This window comes from Chiloscyllium punctatum, chromosome X, assembly GCF_047496795.1.
Source record: "Chiloscyllium punctatum isolate Juve2018m chromosome X, sChiPun1.3, whole genome shotgun sequence".
Taxonomy (NCBI): Eukaryota; Metazoa; Chordata; class Chondrichthyes; order Orectolobiformes; family Hemiscylliidae; genus Chiloscyllium; species Chiloscyllium punctatum.
In genome coordinates, this window is record NC_092791.1 from 23,837,203 (window position 1) to 23,858,886 (window position 21,684).

At 42.0% G+C, this 21,684-nt stretch overlaps 1 protein-coding gene and 1 long non-coding RNA gene across 5 annotated transcripts in view; one reads left to right on the top strand and one right to left on the bottom strand.

Moving 5' to 3' along the window:
• LOC140471259 (receptor tyrosine-protein kinase erbB-4-like) overlaps positions 1-21,684 on the top strand; it is a 170,775-nt gene that overhangs the window by 65,275 nt on the left and 83,816 nt on the right. The window lies entirely within an intron of this gene.
• The window catches only part of LOC140471262 (uncharacterized), a 115,879-nt gene continuing 101,940 nt past the window's right edge, over positions 7,746-21,684 (bottom strand). For all 3 annotated transcript variants that reach the window (XR_011956941.1, XR_011956945.1, XR_011956943.1), the window contains exon 5: positions 7,746-10,488. This is a non-coding gene — a long non-coding RNA (uncharacterized lncRNA). The remainder of the gene's footprint in view (positions 10,489-21,684) is intronic.

Sequence of the window (21,684 nt, forward strand, 5' to 3'; positions counted from 1 at the left end):
TTCTTGGTAACCACCATTAGCCCACTGACTGGCTAATAGATTAAATTCAAGGCCCTTATCCCTTTCTTCAAAGTCCTCCATGGCCTCATCACATCCTGCCCTGAAGCCTCATCCAGGGCTATGAACTAGCCCTTGATCTTGTGTTCTTTCAACCCTTCCCTGTCACTCCTCCCAGTCAGCGTGTCAGACACTTCAGTCATAATCCCATCAAAAGGAAAACTCCCCAAGTTCCTCCAAAATTGTTTCTCCCTGCCACCCTAACCCAAGCACCACACGCTCTCACTCACACTAATTTTCTGTCTCACTCTCAATCGCGCTCTCTCACACACACATTGTCTGTTTCTCACACACACATCTTCCTCTCTCTCTCACTCTCTCTCACTCTTTCTCTCTCACTCTCACTCTCTCCACACTCCACTTGTCCCTGTGAAGCGCTTTGAGATCACCAATGCAAATTGGTGTTAGTGCAATTGTTCCTCCTAAATCTGACCTGGAGATCTTTGGATGCAACTATAAATAGAAAACCATTCCATTCATTAGCATTACCATAACAGAACATAAGGCTTAATCAAAAATAGAACTATTAATCATTGGCATTGGGTAGGGTATGTGATCTTACCTGTTTACATGTAGATGTTGCAATATTTTCACAGGGTTATCTTCAATGTGCCTTTTCGATCATGTGATTTTAAAAATTATATACCTATTTTTCTTCACATTGTTGTTCTCTGGGCAAGTATGGCAGCATTCAGATATGCTTGGTTTCTTTCCACACCAGAGACACAAACATTGGGTAAGAAACATGTTTATCAGGAAACAACAGCCAAATTCTAACTTTACTTACAGACAATTAGCTGGAGATTAGTTTGAGACAATTACGCAAAGAATCCAAGGTGACAGTGTATTGACTCATTAACCTGTTGTGTAATGTTATGTACTGTTTAATTTGAACTTAAAAGCAAATGGAATGACTCTATGACTCTACAGAATAACAATACCAGACCAGGATGGTATCAGTGAAGGAATAAAATTGGAATCATGATGAGTAGACAGCACAGATAGCTTTCCATTTGAGACCTTTCATCATTCTGTGTACATTGTACTTTTCCAATTTTCTTCCTTTCCTCTCCTAGATGTGCTGACTGCAAATATTGTTGGTCTTCACTACCTCCTCCAATGGCCATTCATTACATATATGAGGCTAGATGTAGAGCAAGAGCAGCTATTCAGCTGAGAGTGTTATCACTAATGAACTCCTATTCCTCCCTGATTTTCAGCAGGAATTACAGGCAAACAATAAAAAAAACAGTAGCCTGCCTTGAAAGTACCGAGACACTAAACATATTTAGAGTACCACTATAATCATAGCTGAGATAAACACACTGCAAACCAAGGATTGAACTTGGAACTTTGTTGGTCTGTGTGGTTCCTCTTTATCAATTGTACCAGTCAAAATGATTTGCCAGAAGGCTTGGTAGAATTCCAAGAGTGGATAATGTAGATCCTGTTTGGGTGTCGATGCTGACAAGATCAAATCAGAGGGCTCAGTGTTGATGTCTTCTTTGTTGAGTGGCCTGCTCTCACACTGGCTAGATTCAATGATCAGCCATAACTGAGCACTCTTGCCTGTGAGTCACAAGGTTCTCATTTTATATCCCATTCCAGAGCCTGAGTAAAGGAGAACAGGGGAGTTCTTCCTAGTGAACTGCCAAATTTATCTTGCAATCAATGTCACACAAAACTGATGACTTGGTCATTATCACATTGCTGTTTGTGGGATCTTGCCATGCATAAAATGCTGCCCTGTTTCCTACACTATTACAACAGTGACTGCAATTATACTTTTTTGACTATGAAAAGGACTGAGACGACGAGCAATGTCTTCACCCATTGTGGGGAGCTTGTGGAATTTTCTGCCACAGAAAGTGGTTGAGGCCAAAACATTGAACATTTTCAAGTTAAATATCGTTCTTGGGCTAAAGATCAAAGGGTATGGGAAGAAAGTGGGAACAAGAGACTGAGCTAGATGATGAGCCATGATCTTATAGAATCCCTACAGTGTGAGAGCAGGCCATTTGACCCATCCAGTCAACACCAACCCTTTTAAGGGCATCCCACCCAGACCCACCTCCACACTATAATCCCGCATTTCCCATGGCTAATCCACCTAACCTGCACATCTTTGGACTGTGGAAGGAAAATGGAGCACCTGCAGATGCAGGGAGAATGTGCAAACTCCACACAGTCACCTGAGGGTTGAATTGAACCTGGGTCCTTGGCACCATGAGGCAGCAGTGCTAACCACTGAGCCACTGTGCCACCCTAAAACCAAAGTGAAGAATGTGGGCAATGATCCCACTACCTCTTGCATTATTGAGTGGTGGAGCAAACTCAAAGGGCTAAATGGCCTCCTCTTCCTAGTTTTTATGTTTCTAAGACATTGAGACATCCTGTGGTTATGCAAAACAGTATATATGTCTTTTGTTTTCATGCATGAAGAATAGCCTATTGAGCTAGATTTGTAAGGGATTTGTATCAAAGCCATAGGAGATCCCCTTGGGCCAAATAAAAGTCTCTCTCTCTCTCTCTCACTCCCACTTTCCTGTCAGCACTCCCATAATGCTAAAGTGCCTTGTACATCAAGTATTTGTCTAACTCTGAGAGAAGAAATTCTTCTTCATTTCTGTCTTAAATGGGAGGCACCTTAATTTGAAAAGTACCCCCAATTCTAAATTTCTCCAGAGACGGAACATCATCCTCCCAGTATCTATGCTGTCAATCCCCCTCAATATTTCAATAAGGCCACCTCTTATGCTTTCAGTCAGCCCAATGTGCTCAACCTTCCCTCATAAGACAACCCTCTCATCTCAGACATCCATATATAAAATCCTCTCTGAACCGTTTCCGATGTGAGGGCGTCCCTTTAAGTAAGGCGCCCAACACCATACACAATGTTCCCAAGTGCAGTCTCTCCAATATTCTGTACAGCAGTAGCAAGACGACTTCCCTACTTTCATAATCCTACCCTCCCCCCCCCACCCCCCAACCCTCACCCCCCCCCACCAACCCCACATTGCAATGAAGGCCAAGAAAAAGAGGGAAAACTTGGGGAGAACAGGAAATAGATAGAATTTGGATATCAGTTGACTGAAGGAAAGAAAATGTAAACTTGCTCTGCGCCATGTGGTATGCTGGCTCCAACAGTTGATGTATATTTTCTTTCCCCCCCCAACAGTTTATTTGTACCACAAGCCACTGATGAACTATTTATTGATTCACTAACCAATGTGGTTTGAAACTTGATAAACAACTCGTGACGGTGGCTTGGTAAAACAATTCACCTTGCTGTTAGGACTACACCAACACACATTCCAATGCTACTTATGGTTAAACCTTTACAAAAACCTTTTCAAAGGGTGATTTGCCAGTGGAAAAAAAACAAAAAAATTTTTGCTTTTCTGTAAATAAGTCAACAATGGAACTTTTGCATCTGAATAGTGACTGAAAATCAGCTTTGTATCTGTGGGGCAGGGCAGGGACAGGAAGGTAGGTTGAAGATTTGAAACAGTTTTTTCTATCCAATGCCAGCATCAAGATAGTGTAAACACTATTCGTAGGTAGCTTTCTTTTGCTTGCTGCAATAATAGGCTTCACCAACCGCCCCCACCCCAGCAGAGTACCTGGGGGTGAATCTATTTACACATAGTTAGGATTCTCTGAGGAAGGTCACCAATTACTGTACCACTGATTTACACATGCTTTGTTCCCTAACTATTATTGCATTGATTGAGAAAATCCTGGAGCTATTTCATGGGGCACCCTTACAGCTGAAAGATTTCTAGTTAATCAGTTTGAGCCGTACTGAGATCCAGCCATCGGTGAAATGGCAGAGAGAAAGAAAGGAACAATTGAAATTCTGATCATTTAAGAATGCCCAACATGTTCTAGCAAGTTTTTACCTGGATTAATTGCCCATGTTAAAATAATAGAGCTTGAAATTTGGATATGAGAAAGTTTAATGGTCAAAGAACAGTGGTGATTGTGATTTGTATGCTGAAACCTTAAATTGCACTTTCCCCACGGGAGACTGATTGGCAAGGTTAGATCTCATGGAACAAAGGGAGAACTAGCCATTTGGATACAGAACTGGCTCAAAGGTAGAAGACAGAGGATGGTGGTGGAGGGTTGTTTTTCAGACTGGAGGCCTGTGACCAGTGGGGTGCCACAATGATCAGTGCTGGGTCCTCTACTTTTTGTCATTTACATAAATGATTTGGATGCAAGCATAAGAGGTACAGTTAGTAAGTGTGCAGATGACACTACAATTGGAAGTGTCGTGGACAGTGAAGAGGGTTACCTCCGATTACAACAGGATCTGGACCAGATGGGCCAATTGGACGAGAAGTGGCAGATGGAGTTTAATTCAGATAAATGCAAGGTGCTGCATTTTGGGAAAGCAAATCTTAGCAGGACTTATACACTTAATGGTAAGGTCCTAGGGAGTGTTGCTGAACAAAGAGACCTTGGAGTGTAGGTTCATAGCTCCTTGAAAGTGAAGTCGCAGGTAGATAGGATAATGAAGAAGGCTTTTGGTATGCTTTCCTTTATTGGTCAGAGTATTGAGTACAGGAGTTGGGAGGTCATGTTGCAGCTGTACAGGACATTGGTTAGGCCACTGTTGGAATATTGCGTGCAATTCTGGTCTCCTTCCTATCGGAAAGATGTTGTGAAACTTGAAAGGGTTCAGAAAAGATTTACAAGGATGTTGCCAGGGTTGGAGGATTTGAGCTACAGGGAGAGGCTGAACAGGCTGGGGCTGTTTTCCCTGGAGCGTCGGAGGCTGAGGGGTGACCTTATAGAGGTTTACAAAATTATGAGGGGCATGGATAGGGTAAATAGGCAAAGTCTTTTCCCTGGGGTCGGGGAGTCCAGAACTAGAGGGCATAGCTTTAGGGTGAGAGGGGAAAGATATAAAAGGGATCAAAGGGGCAACCTTTTCACGCAGAGGTTGGTACATGTATGGAATGAGCTGCCAGAGGAAGTGGTGGAGGCTGGTACAATCGCAACATTTAAGAGGCATTTGGATGGGTATATGAACAGGAAGGGTTTGGAGGGATATGGGCCGGCTGGTGGCAGGTGGGACTAGATTGGGTTGGGATATCTGGTCGGCATGGACAGGTTGGACCGAAGGGTCTGTTTCCATGCTGTACATCTCTATGACTCTATGACTTATTCCTAATGTAGACCATTACTTATCCAAGAAGTGTGCTTGAATACTTATTGGGCAAATAGTCCAATACTGAGTCTTATGGACCAGAAAAGTGAGAGGTTCCTGGTCTGTGATAAGCTTGTTGATCTCTGCAGTGGCAATACAGGGAACTCGATGTCCTTCAATTAGGCAGGAGAGACATTAATCAGAAATGTCACTGTTGATCCAGAGATACCTTAATTTATTATCACTGGGTTTAATGCTAACCTCAATCCTTTTTAACAGATATACAACTAATCTGCAAACAACTACATCTTCAAGCATCTTCTGTGCCAATCAAGTGCCATCCTGTATGATAGACAAGGTCCTGAGCAAAGACATTACAATGTTCACGAACGTTACAATAAGGACATAGCATCTCGCAATGAATCTGTCTGAAACCATATCCAGTGTGTAGGTTATATAATTACATGGATGGCCAGAGAGTAAAGCATGATCCCAACTCATGATACTTGACAGTATCTCTAGATAGGAATTAGTCTTCTTAAGATGTTCATAGAAGTGCACAGCACCAAAAGCCAAAACCAGAGAACAACCTACGAACAAAACATCCTGGATCTATCAGGGCACTGCTACCACAACAGTCCAGTCCTCAGCAGTTGTCCTATCCTACTCCACAGCCGAGCACTGTGCAGTCATTGGGCATAGGTCACATGCACACATCATCTTGACACTCAGTGTGATAATATTGACCATGCTGTTCCCCTGCTCCCCTGGCTATTTGTCACACCACCTCACGTGTCTCCCAACTGTCAAAATCTTATGAGCTGGTGGAAACCATTCATGCTGCACTTTATTAAACATGATAACTCATTGAACCTACCTACTACCTGCCTTCTATTTTGGCACCCAATATGGAGTAGTGCTGCTGAACAATATCCACCAGCCAGACATCGTTTGCATCAAGGAATAGGAAACACTGGAAGTCATAAACTAGAACCCCATGACAAACCCCATCGGCCCAATGGCAGGATTTGAACTGCCACTGTGATAGTGGTCCTTACAAAACAGGTTCAGGATAAGTAAGGGCCCCTGCAAACCTAGCCTCCTCATGGAGTCTCAGCACAAATCCTTCTAGAGTGAGACAGAGAACCTTCTATAGAAAGGATATTGTTTAAACTTGAAAGGGTGCAGAAAAGATATTGCCGGGACTGGATTGTTTGAGCTATAAGGAGAGACTGAATAGACTGGGGCTATTTTCCCTGGAGCGCCGGTGACTATATAGAGGTTTACAAAATTATGAGAGGCATGGATAGGACAAATAAACAAGGTTGTTTTCCCAGGGTAGGGGAGTCCAAAATTAGTGGGCATAGGTTTAAGGTGAGGGGGGAAAGATTTAAAAGGGAGCTAAGGGGCAACTTTTTCACAGAGGGTGGTACGTACGTGTATGGAATGAGTGCCAGAGAAGATGGTGGAGACTGATACAATTGCAACATTTAAAAGTCATCTGGATGGGTATATGAACAGGAAGGTTTAGGGGGATATGGGTCAAATGTTGGTATATGGAACTAGATTAATTTAGGATATCTGGTTGGCATTGATAAATTGGACTGAAGGGTCTGTTTCCATGCTGTGCATCTCTGACTCTTTGAGATATCATGCTTCACCTTAAATTTATCTATAACTGAGATTGGTGAACCCAAGAGAGACCGGGGACAAGCCTGTGACTTAATTGACTAAACAACACATACTCTATCCATTTAATGAATTGCCTATCAATTCCTAATTGTAATGGAGCATATTTTCAGGTATTAATTTCCTTTCTAGCATATTTCTCATGGTCTCTGGTTTACATTTCCTAAAGTATTCCATTTAGTAACTAAGACCACATTTTCTTCACTCTCTTGGTAAATACACTTTTTCTTCTGAATTCCCTGTTTCACTTATTCGTAACAAATATTTTATCTGTGGGCCCAAGTTCTGGTCTCCTCCAACAAACAGTAATGCCTTCCCTATATCTACTATATCAATCCTTCCATGATTTTAAAGGCTTCTATCAGGTCATCGTCTATTTTGTCTTTTCAGTCTTTTTCTATTTACTCTAACAAAAACATAATATAAAGATGACAAAATGAAGCTTTCTGCAGATGGAATGTGGTACTTTTGCATAAGCACAACTTAGTGACAGGCGCGTAAAGAAAATTCAAATGATTCCATCATTTGGAGTTAGAATTAATTATGCGCATCATGTACAAGCAGATAGTGTTGAAGCAGTAAACTAAAAGTCAGTATTCTAGTGAATTCCAGAAGGTAGGAGAAAGTGAGGACAGCAGATGCTGGAGATCAGAGCTGAAAATGTGTTGCTGGAAAAGTGCAGCAGGTCAGGCAGCATCCAAGGAGCAGGAGAATCGACGTTTCGGACAAGAGCCCTTCCAAGGGCTTATGCCCGAAATGTCGATTCTCCTGCTCCTTGGATGCTGCCTGACCTGCTGCGCTTTTCCAGCAACACATTTTCAATTCCAGAAGGTAGTTTGGTACATGAATATAGAATAGGCCAATTTAGCCTATTCATTGCTAAATGTAGGACTACAGTGGAGTCAGAATTCAAGTTGGGTAGGGATGACAAATCACACATTTAGTGGCAGTCAATGCAAAACATTATGGGAAGCACATAGTTACCAAATGTCTTTCTTCATAGAGCCTATATGCAGTGATTTGCCTAATGCTTTGGCAATGACGTTATGTAAACATGGACCCAAGGTCACCTTGCAATTTTAAATTCAAAGCAATGGGGCATGGCTGTGTAGTAATGTGATTCTGGTTGCTTTCTGAACTTCTGATCATATTTTGAGAAACCTGGAAAGATAGCAATCGGTGTATACAATGCTGCCTCAGTGCTTGATTTCAGTGGAGCTTGAAGGCACTTTTACACTCGAGTGCTATTGGCACTAGGTGTTTAGTACACTGATTTTCATTTGTTGAATTAGGCAGCAAAAAGCATTCAGAGATTTGCAAGATTTATTGCAAATCTATAGCTTAGCACAAAACCGGTGTATTTATTTCCTTTGCTCTTCTGGACCTTTTCCCTGTCCACAAACCAATACCCCAGAAGGGGAGGGGAGTGGGGAATTCAGCTATTATATTAAAGAAACTTGCCACCAAGTTAAGAGCTCAGCTTTTTCTTTCATTCACAGGATGAGGTCAGAGCTGGCTAGGCTAGCATTTATTGCCCATTCCTAATTGCCCAGAGGGCAAGAATTCAGCTCTTTTTATATTAAAAAATTCACCCACTTAATTAAACAAAAACATCAAGGTACAAGCACCTCCCACCAGTCAAGTCCCATCTTTGGAGCAGGTGGCACTAGAATCTGCACGCCCTGGGACACTACCGCTGTGTCACAAGAGCGCCTCAATGAATTCAGCTATGTTTTCATTAATACATTTCCACCAAATCATCCATTCAAGGTGAACTCAGCTCTTCATTCTCTTGCACATCATTTTTATTTTGAATTGACCTGTACAGAGATGAAATTACATACTACTAGAGCAGGTGGACATGAAATTAGGCCTTCTGGCTCAGAGGTAAGGGCACTACCATTCCACCACAAGAGCCCACCTGGTCTCTCTTTATAAACTGGCATCTGGTAGGTCTCCAGCTGGAGTAGTGAGAGCATCTCCTGATGCTCTTGTATTCTCCTGCTTTCCAGGAATCGTGGAGTGACTTGAGTCATTGATGTTTCACTGACTTTGGGAAATGTAAACCAGAGATCATGAGAAATATGCTAGAAAGGAAATTAATACCTGAAAATATGCTCCATTACAATTTAGAATTGATAGGCAATTCAGTAAATGGATAGAGTATGTGTTGTTTAGTCAATTAAGTCACAGGCTTGTCCCCGGCCTCTCTTGGGTTAACCAATCTCAGTTATTACTGCATTGGAGTTGGCTTCAATGTCCCTGGATTTGGGAGAAGAAAGATCAACCAGGGTCTCTGGATGTGATCATCAGTTAATAAAGAGGGATATCAAAAGTCACCATAGTTTTACAAGACCAAATAACTGCTGTCTCATTAGAAAGAGAGACAACAGGTAGTGGTTTAGCCCAACGGTCACCATGCCTCAGAAGAGAGGTTGAGAAGGAGAGTCCTCCATGGTAACCTCAGCCAGTACAGGAATTGAACCCAAACTGTTGGCAATGCACTCGACATTGCAAAACAGCCATCCAGCCATCTGACCCCCTTTAGCAGGATGTAGACATGTTAAGTGAGTGCGTTTTGAAAAAGAAAACTTAGCAGATAGAATATAATGTGAAAACATGTGAGGTTATGCAATTTGGCAGGAAGAATAGAGAAGCTGAATACTATTTAAATGGAGAAAGACTGAAGAAGGCTACAGAGAGGGGATTTGGGAGTCCTTGTCCATGAGTCTCAAAACAAAAACCAGCATCCAAGTTCAGTGGGTAGTAGGAAGGCAAATGGAATATTGGCCTTTATTTCAAAGGGAATGGAGTGGAAAAGTAGGGTGGTTTCGCTAAAACTGTACAAGGCACTAATCAGACCACAGCTGGAATACTGTGACCAGTTTTGGGCCCCTTATTTAGACAAAGACATATTGTCATTGAATGCAGCCCAGAGAAGGTTAACTATGCTGATACCAGATATGGAAGGACTGTCTTATGAGGAGTGGTTGAATAGATTGGGCCTGTACTCAATGGCATTTCGAAGAATGAGACCTACCTTATTGAGACATACAAGATTCTTAGAGGACTTGGTAGAATGATCCACCTCAGCTGCTCTGTCTTATGAACTCCTTCAAGAAAATGCACACGTGAGCATCCAGTGAGGACATTTTAGATCTGTTTGCCTTTGTCAAGTGATCCACTAAGACCTGGTTTCCATGATCACTTGAGGGGCTGCAAGCATGTTGGGATCTGTGCATCAATTTGAATCAGCACCTTTCAGGATGAAAGGGGGAAATCTCAGGGGCTGGGTGAGGAAAGAAGGAAAAACCCCAACACTGCAATCACTGTACTTGCTCAAGCAAGACATAAACAAGCTGTTTACATATGCAGCCGCCAGGTCTGAGTGCTGATCCTTGCTAGACTCCAACCCACAGAGTTGCTGTTATTCGCAGTGATGTGGTCTGGCTGTTTTCAACAGAAAAGAGTTTGTATTGGTGCAGGCAGGTTCTGCAGTCACAGGACTTGTTCATCCAGTCCAGGGCTGGTGCCAATGACATCAGATATTATTGTAAATAAATAGGAAAAACAGCCAGGAGGACCTGCAAACAGAATGCAAACAAAGAAAATATTCAAGGCTTGTCAAACCAGACCATGTAAACACTAATCACTTCCCTATCCACACCCCTCCCCTGTAAAGTGAACACTTGAAGCCGTCAACCAATAGTCTCATCAACTATGGAAACTTACAGATGTCCTGTAAGATCAAGATGGACAAGCTAAACTAAATAAATGAGACAATTGGAAGTGGAAAGCCACAGTAATCTTTATGTTACACAAGCGATGATCGTTCTATGAGTGTGAGATATGGAGTATCACTCCTGCAGATTATGCACTTATTGATACCATGTGAGATTGTGTTTGCCAAGAATATCAAATTGCTGGACTCCACCTGCTCTGGGCAGCTATGATTTTCAGGCAGGTGCTTGAAAATGTTTTAAGCAGTTCCTGCTGGTTTCTTCGATCTCACGAACCTGTAAAAATAATTGCTTGCTTCTTGGCTCCAAAGTTACAATGTAGATTCTGAAGTAGGAAAATATTGTCTTCAGCAGTTATGTGCTGAAGGCAGAAGATCACACTGTTTTTAAGACTAGGGCATTGCAGATTAATGACATTGGGAAATATGTTTCTCTTTCTTCATTTTTTTCATGGGATGTGGGCATTGCTGGCAAGGCTAACATTTTATTGCTCATTCCTAATTGCCTTTGAAGTCAGTGGTTTGCCAGCCCGTTTCAGAGAACAGTTAAGAGCCAACTATATTACTGTGGATTCAGAGTCATGTGGAGATAGGTTTCCTTACCTAAAAGAACATTAGTGAAACAGATGGGCTTTTACAATGATCAACATGGTTTAATGCTCACCATCACTGAGACAAGCTTTCAATTCCACATTGTTATTAATTGAATTTGAATTCCCCCATCTGCCATGGTGGGATTTGAACCTAAATTCCCAGAGAATTAACCTTGATCTCCGGATTACTAGCCCAGCACCATTACTACCATCTTCGGTGATGGATCAAATATGGCTGAGAAAGTTTCCATCGTTTATTCCTTGTCTAGCTGATCTCCGTTGGTGTGGGGCTGCTACAATGACCTCAAGCCACCTGGATTGGGAAAGTAAAAGAAAAGTATGCTAGATTCTTGTTGCTGATTTGTGTAGTGGACCCCACTGGAAAACTGAATATGCCTGAGGATGAGTGAGTGAGAATAGGATCATGTTCAGTTGTGATGCTCTCCCAACTGAATAACATAATGAGGTTCACAATGGAGACTCCAGAAAGAAAAGAACTAACTTGGCAATGAGCTGGAGCTTTCAGAAATGTACTCTGACATGGGTCACTGCTTCCAGGAAAGAAGGTGATATGAAACAAATCTGGAGTAAGAACACTAGCTTAGATGTACAGGGAGCCTTTAATGGGCAGCCAAAGAAGGAGGCACTAGGTGAAGAGAGCAGATGCTTTGTCAGAGGTGACTTTCACTGAGAGTTTTCAAGAAAAAGTGAAAAGGTTTCGGGAGGGAATTTCTGAGGGGAGGGACAAAAATGGCTGAACTAGAGACCATGGAGTGCAGGTTCATAGCTCCTTGAAAGTGGAGTTGCAGGTAGATAGGATAGTGAAGAAGGCATTTGGTATACTTACTTTTATTGGTCAGAGTATGGAGTATAGGAGTTGGGAGGTCATGTTGCGGCTGTACAGGACATTGGTTAGGCCACTGTTGGAATATTGCGTGCGATTCTGGTCTCCTTCCTATCGGAAAGATGTTGTGAAACTTGAAAGGGTTCAGAAAAGATTTGCAAGGATGTTGCCAGGGTTGGAGGATCTGAGCTATAGGGAGAGGCTGAACAGGCTGGGGCTGTTTTCCCTGGAGCATCGGAGGCTGAGGGGTGACCTTATAGAGATTTACAAAATTATGAGGGGCATGGATAGGATAAATAGACAAAGTCTTTTCCCTGGGGGTCAGGGAGTCCAGAACTAGACAGTATAGGTTTAGGGTGAGAGGGGAAAGATATTAAAAGGGACCTAAGTGACAACTTTTTCACACAGAAGGTGGTACGTGTGTGGAATGAGCTGCCAGAGGAAGTGGTGGAGGCTGGTACAATTGCAACATTTAAAAGGCATTTGGATGGGTATATGAATAGGAAAGGTTTGGAGGGATATGGGCCGGGTGCTGGCAGGTGGGGCTAGATTGGGTTGGGATATCTGGTCAACATGGATGGGCTGGACCGAAGGGTCTGTTTCCATGCTGTACATCTCTATGACTCTATGACTCTAAGTGAGGGCTGCAGATGCTGGAGAGTCAGGGTCAAAGAGCATGGCACTGGAAAAGCACATCAGGTCAGGCAGCATCCAAGCAGCAGGAGATTTGATGTTTCCGGTATCCCACCTACCTTGCCCCCAGCCCCACCTCCAGCCCCTATTTATCTCTCAGCCCCCTTTCATCTTCCATATTCTTGATGACTCTCCTGCTCCTCGGATGCTGCCTGACCTGCTCTACCTTTTCCAGCGCCACGCTTTTCGATAAAATGGTTGAACAATTACCATTGTAATCAACGGTAAAAGGCTGGTACGCAGAATACACAAGACTCCAGAGCGGAAGAAATGTCAAGTTTGAGTTGGCTGGAGGAGTTACAGAGATACGGGGAGGTTTGAGGCCATAATAAGCTGAATGGCCTCCTACTGCTCCTATGGAGGTATGGTTAAAGCGGTTTCAGGGGAGTTTAGTGATGAACAAAAAAAAAGCTGGAGCGTTATTTCCATTCTACCGAGTGACCCTGGGGTAGACACCAGAGAGTATCACAGCATGTGGTCCAGCCAGATCTGTTAATGATGAATGGCTAAAGTTAAACACCAGGTAGGTTCAGATCATTGACTAGAAAGAGTGAGATAGAGCATGGACAGCAAGATGAGATATCATAGCAATTACGGAAACATGGCTCAGGGATGGCAGCTTAATGTTCCAGGATACAAATGCTACAGGAAGGATAGAAAGGGAGGCAAGAGAGGAGGGTGGAGTAGCGTTTTTGATAAGGGGTAGCATTACAGCTGTACTGAGGGAGGGTATTCCTGGAAATACATCCAGGGAATTATTTGGGTGGAACTGAGAAATATGAAAGGGATGATCACTTTCTTGGGATTGTATTATAGACCCCCCAATAGTCAGAGGAAAATTGAGAAACAAACTTGTAAGGAGATCTCAGCTATCTGTAAGAATAATAGGGTAGTTATGGCAGGGGATTTTAACTTTCCAAAATTTGGCTGGGACTGCCATAGTGTTAAAGGTTTAGATGGAGAGGAATTTCTTAAGTGTGTACAAGACAATTTTCTGATTCAGTATGTGGATGTACCTACTAGAGAAGGTGCAAAACTTGACCTACTCTTGGGAAATAAGGCAGGGCAGGTGACTGAGGTGTCAGTGGGGGAGCACTTTGGGGCCAGCGACCATAATTCTATTCGTTTTAAAATAGTGATGGAAAAGGATAGACCAGATCTAAAAGTTGAAGTTCTAAATTGGAGAAAGGCCAATTTTGACAGTATTAGGCAAGAACTTTCGAAAGCTGATTGGGGGCAGATGTTCGCAGGTAAAGGGACGGCTGGAAAATGGGAAGTCTTCAGAAATGAGATAACAAGAATCCAGAGAAAATATATTCCTGTCAGGGTGAAAGGGAAGGCTGGTAGGTATAGGGAATGCTGGATGACTAAAGAAATTGAGGGTTTGGTTAAGAAAAAGAAGGAAGCATATGTCAGGTATAGACAGGATAGATCGAGTGAATCCTAGGAAGAGTATAAAGAAAGTAGGAGTCGACTTAAGAGGGAAATCAGGAGGGCAAAACAGGGACATGAGATAGCTTTCGCAAATAGAATTAAGGAGAATCCAAAGGGTTTTTACAAATATACTAAGGACAAAAGGGTAACTAGGGAGAGAATAGGGCCCCTCAAAGATCAGCAAGGCGGCCTTTGTGTCGAGCCACAGAAAATGGGGGAGATACTAAATGAATATTTTGCATCAGTATTTACTGTGGAAAAGGATATGGAAGATAAAGACTGTAGGGAAATAGATAGTGACATCTTGCAAAATGTCCAGATTACAGAGGAGGAAGTGCTGGATGTCTTGAAACGGTTAAAAGTGGATAAATCCCCAGGACCCCATCAGGTGTACCCGAGAACTCTGTGGGAAGCTAGAGAAGTGATTGCTGGGCCTCTTGCTGAGATATTTGTATCATCGATAGTCACAGGTGAGGTGCCGGAAGACTGGAGGTTGGCAAATGTGGTGCCACTGTTTAAGAAGGGCGGTAAAGACATGCCAGGGAACTATAGACCGGTGAGCCTCACCTCGGTGGTGGGCAAGTTGTTGGAGGGAATCCTTAGGGACAGGATGTACATGTATTTGGAAAGGCAAGGACTGATTAGGGATAGTCAACATGGCTTTATGTGTGGGAAATCATGTCTCATTGAGTTTTTTGAAGAAGTAACAAAGAAGACTGATGAGGGCAGAGTAGTAGATGTGATCTATATGGACTTCAATAAGAAGTTCAACAAGGTTCCCCATAGGAGACTGATTAGCAAGGTTAGATCTCATGGAATAAAGGGAGAACTAGCCATTTGGATACAGAACTGGCTCAAAGGTAGAAGACAGAGGGTGGTGGTGGAGGGTTGTTTTTCAGACTGGAGGCCTGTGACCAGTGGAGTGCCACAAGGATCGGTGCTGGGCCCTCTACTTTTTGTCATTTACATAAATGATTTGGATGCGAGCATAATAGGTACAGTTAGCAAGTTTGCAGATGACACCACAATTGGAAGTGTAGTGGACAGTGAAGAGGGTTAGCTCAGATTACAACAGGATCTGGACCAGATGGGCCAATGGGTGGAGAAGTGGCAGATGGAGTTAAATTCAGATAAATGCGAGGTGCTGCATTTTGGGAAAGCAAATCTTAACAGAACTTATACACTTAATGGTAAGGTCATGGGGAGTGTTGCTGAACAGAGACCTTGGAGTGCAGGTTCATAGCTCCTTGAAAGTGGAGTCGCAGGTAGATAGGATAGTGAAGAAGGCGTTTGGTATGTTTTCCTTTATTGGTCAGAGTATTGAGTACAGGAGTTGGGAAGCCATGTTGTGGCTGTACAGGACATTGGTTAGGCCACTGTTGGAATATTGCGTGCAATTCTGGTCTCCTTCCTATCGGAAAGATGTTGTGAAACTTGAAAGGGTTCAGAAAAGATTTACAAGGATGTTGCCAGGGTTGGAGGATTTGAGCTACAGGGAGAGGCTGAACAGGCTGGGGCTGTTTTCCCTGGAGTGTCAGAGGCTGAGGGGTGACCTTATAGAGGTTTATAAAATTATGAGGGGCATGGATAGGATAAATAGACAAAGTCTTTCCCTGGGGTCGGGGAGTCCAGAACTAGAGGGCATAGGTTTAGGGTGAGAGGGGAAAGATATAAAAGAGACCTAAGGGGCAACCTTTTCACACAGAGGGTGGTACGTGTATGGAATGAGATGCCAGAGGATATGGTGGAGGCTGGTACAATTGCAACATTTAAGAGGCATTTGGATGGGTATATGAATAGGAAGGGTTTGGAGGGATATGGGCTTGGTGCTGGCTGGTGGGACTAAATTGGGTTGGGATGTCTGGTCAGCATGGACGGGTTGGACCAAAGGGTCTGTTTCTGTGCTATACATCTCTATGACTCTATGACGCTAAGTAAAGAGTTTGCTCAGGACAGGGGCATCAAAAGGTGGAGATGATATATTTGTCAAAGAGTCCATTCAGTGGCACATGTACGATTTGCATTGCCACAGACTTTCTCTTTCTTTGCTATTTGAAGGGAGGTATAGTCGTTACGGTTAAATTCTTGTCAGCCATTTGCACACCAGTGATTGTTTAGCTTGGATTCTGGGAGACCACTGCACTGTGAGCTGGCTGCTGACATTCACATTGCTAAATTTATCTCTAATCTTTTTGGCAAAGTTGTGAATTATTCTGCTGCTGGATAAGAAAACTATGTCACAATCTCCAGGAGTCCAGATAGACCAGGGCAGAATAAAGCTGTTGTAACACTGTGGGGACTCTATGAGGAGAAATTTCTTCACCCAGAAAGTGGTGGTCTGTGGAATTCTCTGCCAGAGAAAGTAGTTGAGGCCAAAATATTTAACATTTTCAAGAAGGAGTTCAATACAGTTCTTAGGGCCAAAGAGATCAAAAGGTGTGGGGAAAAAGCAGGAATGGGTTAGATGATCAGCCATAATTAGTTAGGAGTTAAACTGAAGAGCAGAACCTCCAAAACAATAATCTCAGGACTACTATCAGAGCCACAAGCGAACTGGCACAGAGTAAACAAGGTAAAGGAGTTAAGTGCATGCCATAAAGAGCGATGTGGCAGGAATGGGTTTCACTTCGTGGGGTACAGGCACCAGTACTGGAGTAGAAAGGAGCCGTTTCAGTCAGTTGGGCTTGACTTGAACCATGCTGAGACCAATGTCCTGGTGAATCAAATAACTACAGTTATAGGAGGGCTTTAAATGAATTAGAGGGAGGAGGCTTGAGGAGAATACATCGATTTACAAAGTAAGAGGATATTGCCACACTGGAGGGCAACTATTTTAATAATAATAGGCAGAGTGGGACAGGAAAAGCCAGTGTGTGCAAATATTAAAAAGCAGCAGCAAATAGGGTAAAAGGGGGAGAAAAGAGTAAACAAATCAAATTAATGGCTTTTTAATTAAATGTGCATAGTATTCAGAATAAATTAAAAGTATTAGTGGCACAAATAGAGATTAATGGGTATGATGTTGTAGCCATCACAGAGACATGGCTACAAGGAGATCAAATACTAGAAACTAAACATTCAGGGATATGTGGCTTTTCAAAATGACAGGTAAAAAGGAAAAGGGGGTGGGTTAGCTTTGTTAGTACGAGATGGAATGAATACAATAGCAAGAAATAATCTATGATGGGATGATGTAGGAAAGATCAAGGGGAAGAAGATACTGGTGAGAGAAGTCTATCGGCTCCTAACTGTAACTGTTCTGTAGGACAGAGGATAAATCAGGAGATAATGAGGGCACTTTTTAAAAAAAAGCAGTACAACCTTTGTGTCAATTGGGAACATCAAATTAGCAAATGTAAAACATAGAACACAGAGTCGAACAGCATAGAAACAGATCCTTCGGTCCAACTAGCCCACGCTGACCATATTCCTAAACCTGCCTGCATTTGGCCCATATCCCTCCAAACTTTTCCTATTCAGGTACCTGTCCAAATGTCTTTTAAATGTTGTTACTGTATCACTTCCTCTGACAGTTCATTCCACACATAAACCACTCTCTATGTTAAAAGGTTACCCCTCATGTCCTTTTTAAAACTTTCTCTAAAAATATGACCCCTAGTTTTGAACACACCCACCATGGGGAAAATATCCTTGCTATTCACCCTATCTATGCCCCTCATAATTTTATAAACCTCTATGAGGTCACCCCTCAACCTCCTATGCTCCAGTGAAAAAGATCCTAGCCTATCCAGTCTTTTTATAGCCCAAATCCTCCATTCCTGGCAACATCCTAGTTAATCTTTTCTGAACCACCTTCAATTTAGTGATAGCCTTCCCATAGCAGGGCAACCAGAATTGTGCACAGTACTCCAGAAAAGGCCACACCAATGTCCTGTACAACCTCAAAATGAGCAAAACATGACTGTTACCTTTCTCTTTTTTTGTGATTATGGATCATAAACATGAATCAGCTAGCAGTATATTGAACTATTAAAAGATACATGTTTTAATTAATTTTTTTAAAGTGGACATGCAGTCAAATGTTTTAAAAAGTTGTAAATTCTGAGCAATACAATTTGTGACTGAAAGGCCTGTGTGGATTATCCCCTGCGTAGAGGGAGATAATGGAAAATCACACTTGATGGGTATCAAATAAAGTTTAAAGCAAGAACTTCAAAGGGAGAGATGCACTGCAAACCGAACTGTAATTGCCTGTGAATTTTCTCAGGCTGTGCACATGAAGGAAGAAGAGAGAGCATTTTGGGGAAAAGGCATGTTTGTGATTAAAAGCTGGTGAAAACCCTGGTCATTTTGTGATACTGTTTGCTGTAAGCATTGTAGAAGTCGCCAAGAGGAAGAATTCATAGTGTATTTGGGAGTTTCCTGGAAAAATATGTTGTGGATCCAATGAGGGATCAGGCTATTTTGGATGTAGTAATATGTAATGAGGTAAGTTTAATAAATTATGTGAGTAAAGGATCATCGAGGGAACAGTGACAATAACATAGTAGAATTTAGCATTTGGTTGGAGAGGAGAAACTTGGGTTGGAATCAACTGTGCTAAACGCAAATAAGGGTATTAAAGAAATATTTAAGATATTCGAGATATTTAAGAAAATAATGCATGACTCATAGCCAAGATATAACTTACTGAGGTAGAGGAATTCTGGGAAGAGGATAAACTGACCACTGCTACCCAGGGAAGTTAAAGATAGCATCAAATTAAAAGAAAAAAACATATAATACAGCAAAGATTAGTGGTATACCAGAGGACTGGGAAAGTTTTAAAGCCAACAAAAGATGACCAAAAATAATAAAGAGGAAGCATTGAAACTTTGAGGGTAAACTAGCAACTACCATAAAGACAAAGCTTCTTTAAATATGTAAAAAGGAACAGAGAGACCAAAGGGAACATAGGCCACTTAGAGAACAAGGCTGGGAGAAAGAAATAGCAGAGGAGTTAAGCAAGAACTTTGCATCAATCTTCATGATAGAGGACACTGACGGCATTCCAAAAACATGTAATAATCAAGAGGTTAAAGGTTTTTAATCAGTAAGGTGATCAAGGGTTATGGGAATAAGGCAGGAAAGTGGAGATGAGGATTATCACCCATTGCTGGGATCATATGTCGGCCAGCCCAGGTAAGGATGACAGATTTCTTTCCTGAACGAACACTTGTGAACCAAATGGTTTTTACAACAATTGATATAGTCGCTGTTAGGACCTTTAGCTCTTTATTCCAGACTTTATTGAATTCACGTTTCACTGTTTGCCACGGTGAGATTCAAACCTGTGTCCAGGGAATATCAACCTTGAGTTCTGATTTACTCATACATTGTATTACCACTCTGCACTGCCTCCCCTTGAGCACGTAGAACAGAAGTATGTTTCATTGACCCTATCTAATGCTTTGGTCAACAGAGTATGAAAATCTCTTGGAGTCTAAATCCTGACCTGGCTCAGGGATTTCAAATTTAGGATCTCTATTTGGAAATCTAGCCTAAGGTTGCAGAACATGCTCACAAGCTACACCTTTCTCCCCATTTAACCCCCTTCCACATATTTACATCCCTTGGTACAGACCATCTTCACAAATGTCAACCCACAGGACATTTATCAATATTTCCCTAATCGCACACTACTCAACAGTTGGGAAATTTGTTATGAACAATCATCGCCTGCTGGCAGAGGAGCAATAACATTCTCCCAAAACACTTTTAAAAACAAATGCTGAACCAAAATCAGGAGCACACTGTCATTGTTTGTGCTTTTTTTTCCCCTTCTATATCTATTTGTCATCTGAACTTTGAGCCGTACCAATCACTGATCCAAGTCCAAATGATAATGAAAATTGATTTTGATTTATGCATGCAATTCTGGACTCTCTGTCCAAATCAAATAAACCCCATACATCTGTATTATTAGTGTCACTCAGCACCTTTTGGAAGGTTTGGATCATGTCCTTCCTACAGTTAATTGTATATCAATTGTCTTTAATTATATGCAGATGATGGACATTAATTAGAGTTTCACCCAAGCACATATAAAGAAACATTACAGCTCCGATAGTGTCTCTATCTGTGCGCCACGTGGTTTAGGTTCAACTTCCACCTGCCTCAAGTGTATCGTAACATGTCCAAACAAGTTGATTGAAAATAATTATAAACCAACATGGTTTTGTGGCAGTGGTAGTGTCCCTATCTATGGGCTAGAAGTTGCTTCAGTATGCAATGACCATGGAGGTGTGCAATAACATGTCCAACAAGGTTGATTTTAAAAAATGTATATGTATAAATAAATATTTCCCTTTTAAGGGAGTGTCACACTTTTTTTGATTTGGTTAATTTCAATTGATGGAATTATTTTGATTTTGACTTCAAACATGTATAAAGAAACATTTACTGAAAATTCTAGTCTGGTTGAATTAGGAGTATACTTGTAATGTTCCACTCTGTAAATAAATGTAAGCCTGAGTAAAGATTGGTTGCTGTGTTCTATTACAAAAAGCCAGTGAAAGTACTGCAGCCAATCTTTACTCCCCCAAATATTATCCCTCTCCCCAATAAAAACATGTTAATCGACACAGTCCTCTCCTTGTATAACAGCTGCTCAACCCACCAATGTTGTTTTAAATGACTTTGACGATTAACTTAATTTCTGCTAGTTTCCAGTCACCCGAAGCAGCTCCAGGCTTTATAAAGGTCTGATAAATCTTAACCAAAGCCTCACCTATTTCCTCTGTGATTTCCTGGAGGATTCTAGGGTGTGTCCCTTCCAATCCAGGTGTCACAGACTCATCTTATTTCTGCCAATGTTCCCCAAGAAAATTATCCCCAAATCTCAAGATACATGAAGCAGACAGACAATTATGTTGTTTGGATGAAACACTCAAAAATGCTGCAGTGATTTATAATTTTACTAATATACTAGTACCTGACGTAATCAGTCGGCAAACAAGAAAACAAAAGTAGGTCGCACCCTTACGAGGAACGAGCACACTTGGGATGAACATCAAGTTTTATGGGTTTTCTTTTCGCAGCAGTGAATGCTGCCAAGAGGCAGGTCTGTGCTAGTCTGTGATTTTTTTAACGTAGATTTGCATTGTGGTTCAGTGGGTATTTATCTGACAGCTTTTTAATTGTGCTATTTCCTGCTCCTCCCCCCAACCTCCCCAATAATGCTTTTGTGATGCAACTTCCATTTTAAAATAACTAGCTTGCTGCCTTCATAGCTCAGTGGGCAAAGGCGGCAAATACATCAAATAACATTATCCCTTCCCCACAACCCCATCCCAGAGCTGAGCTCATGTAGGACAGCAGTGGTGTGAGGGGAATAGTCAAGACGGCTCTGCTACCCAATGGGTTTTCTCTTGACACCACAGTTGGAAAGTGAATGCAGGAGCTCAGTCCCAGCTTTGGCAGTGATCCTCTCTGTGATTGAATATCTGGGCTCAGCAATGTCTTGGTTAGTAGCACT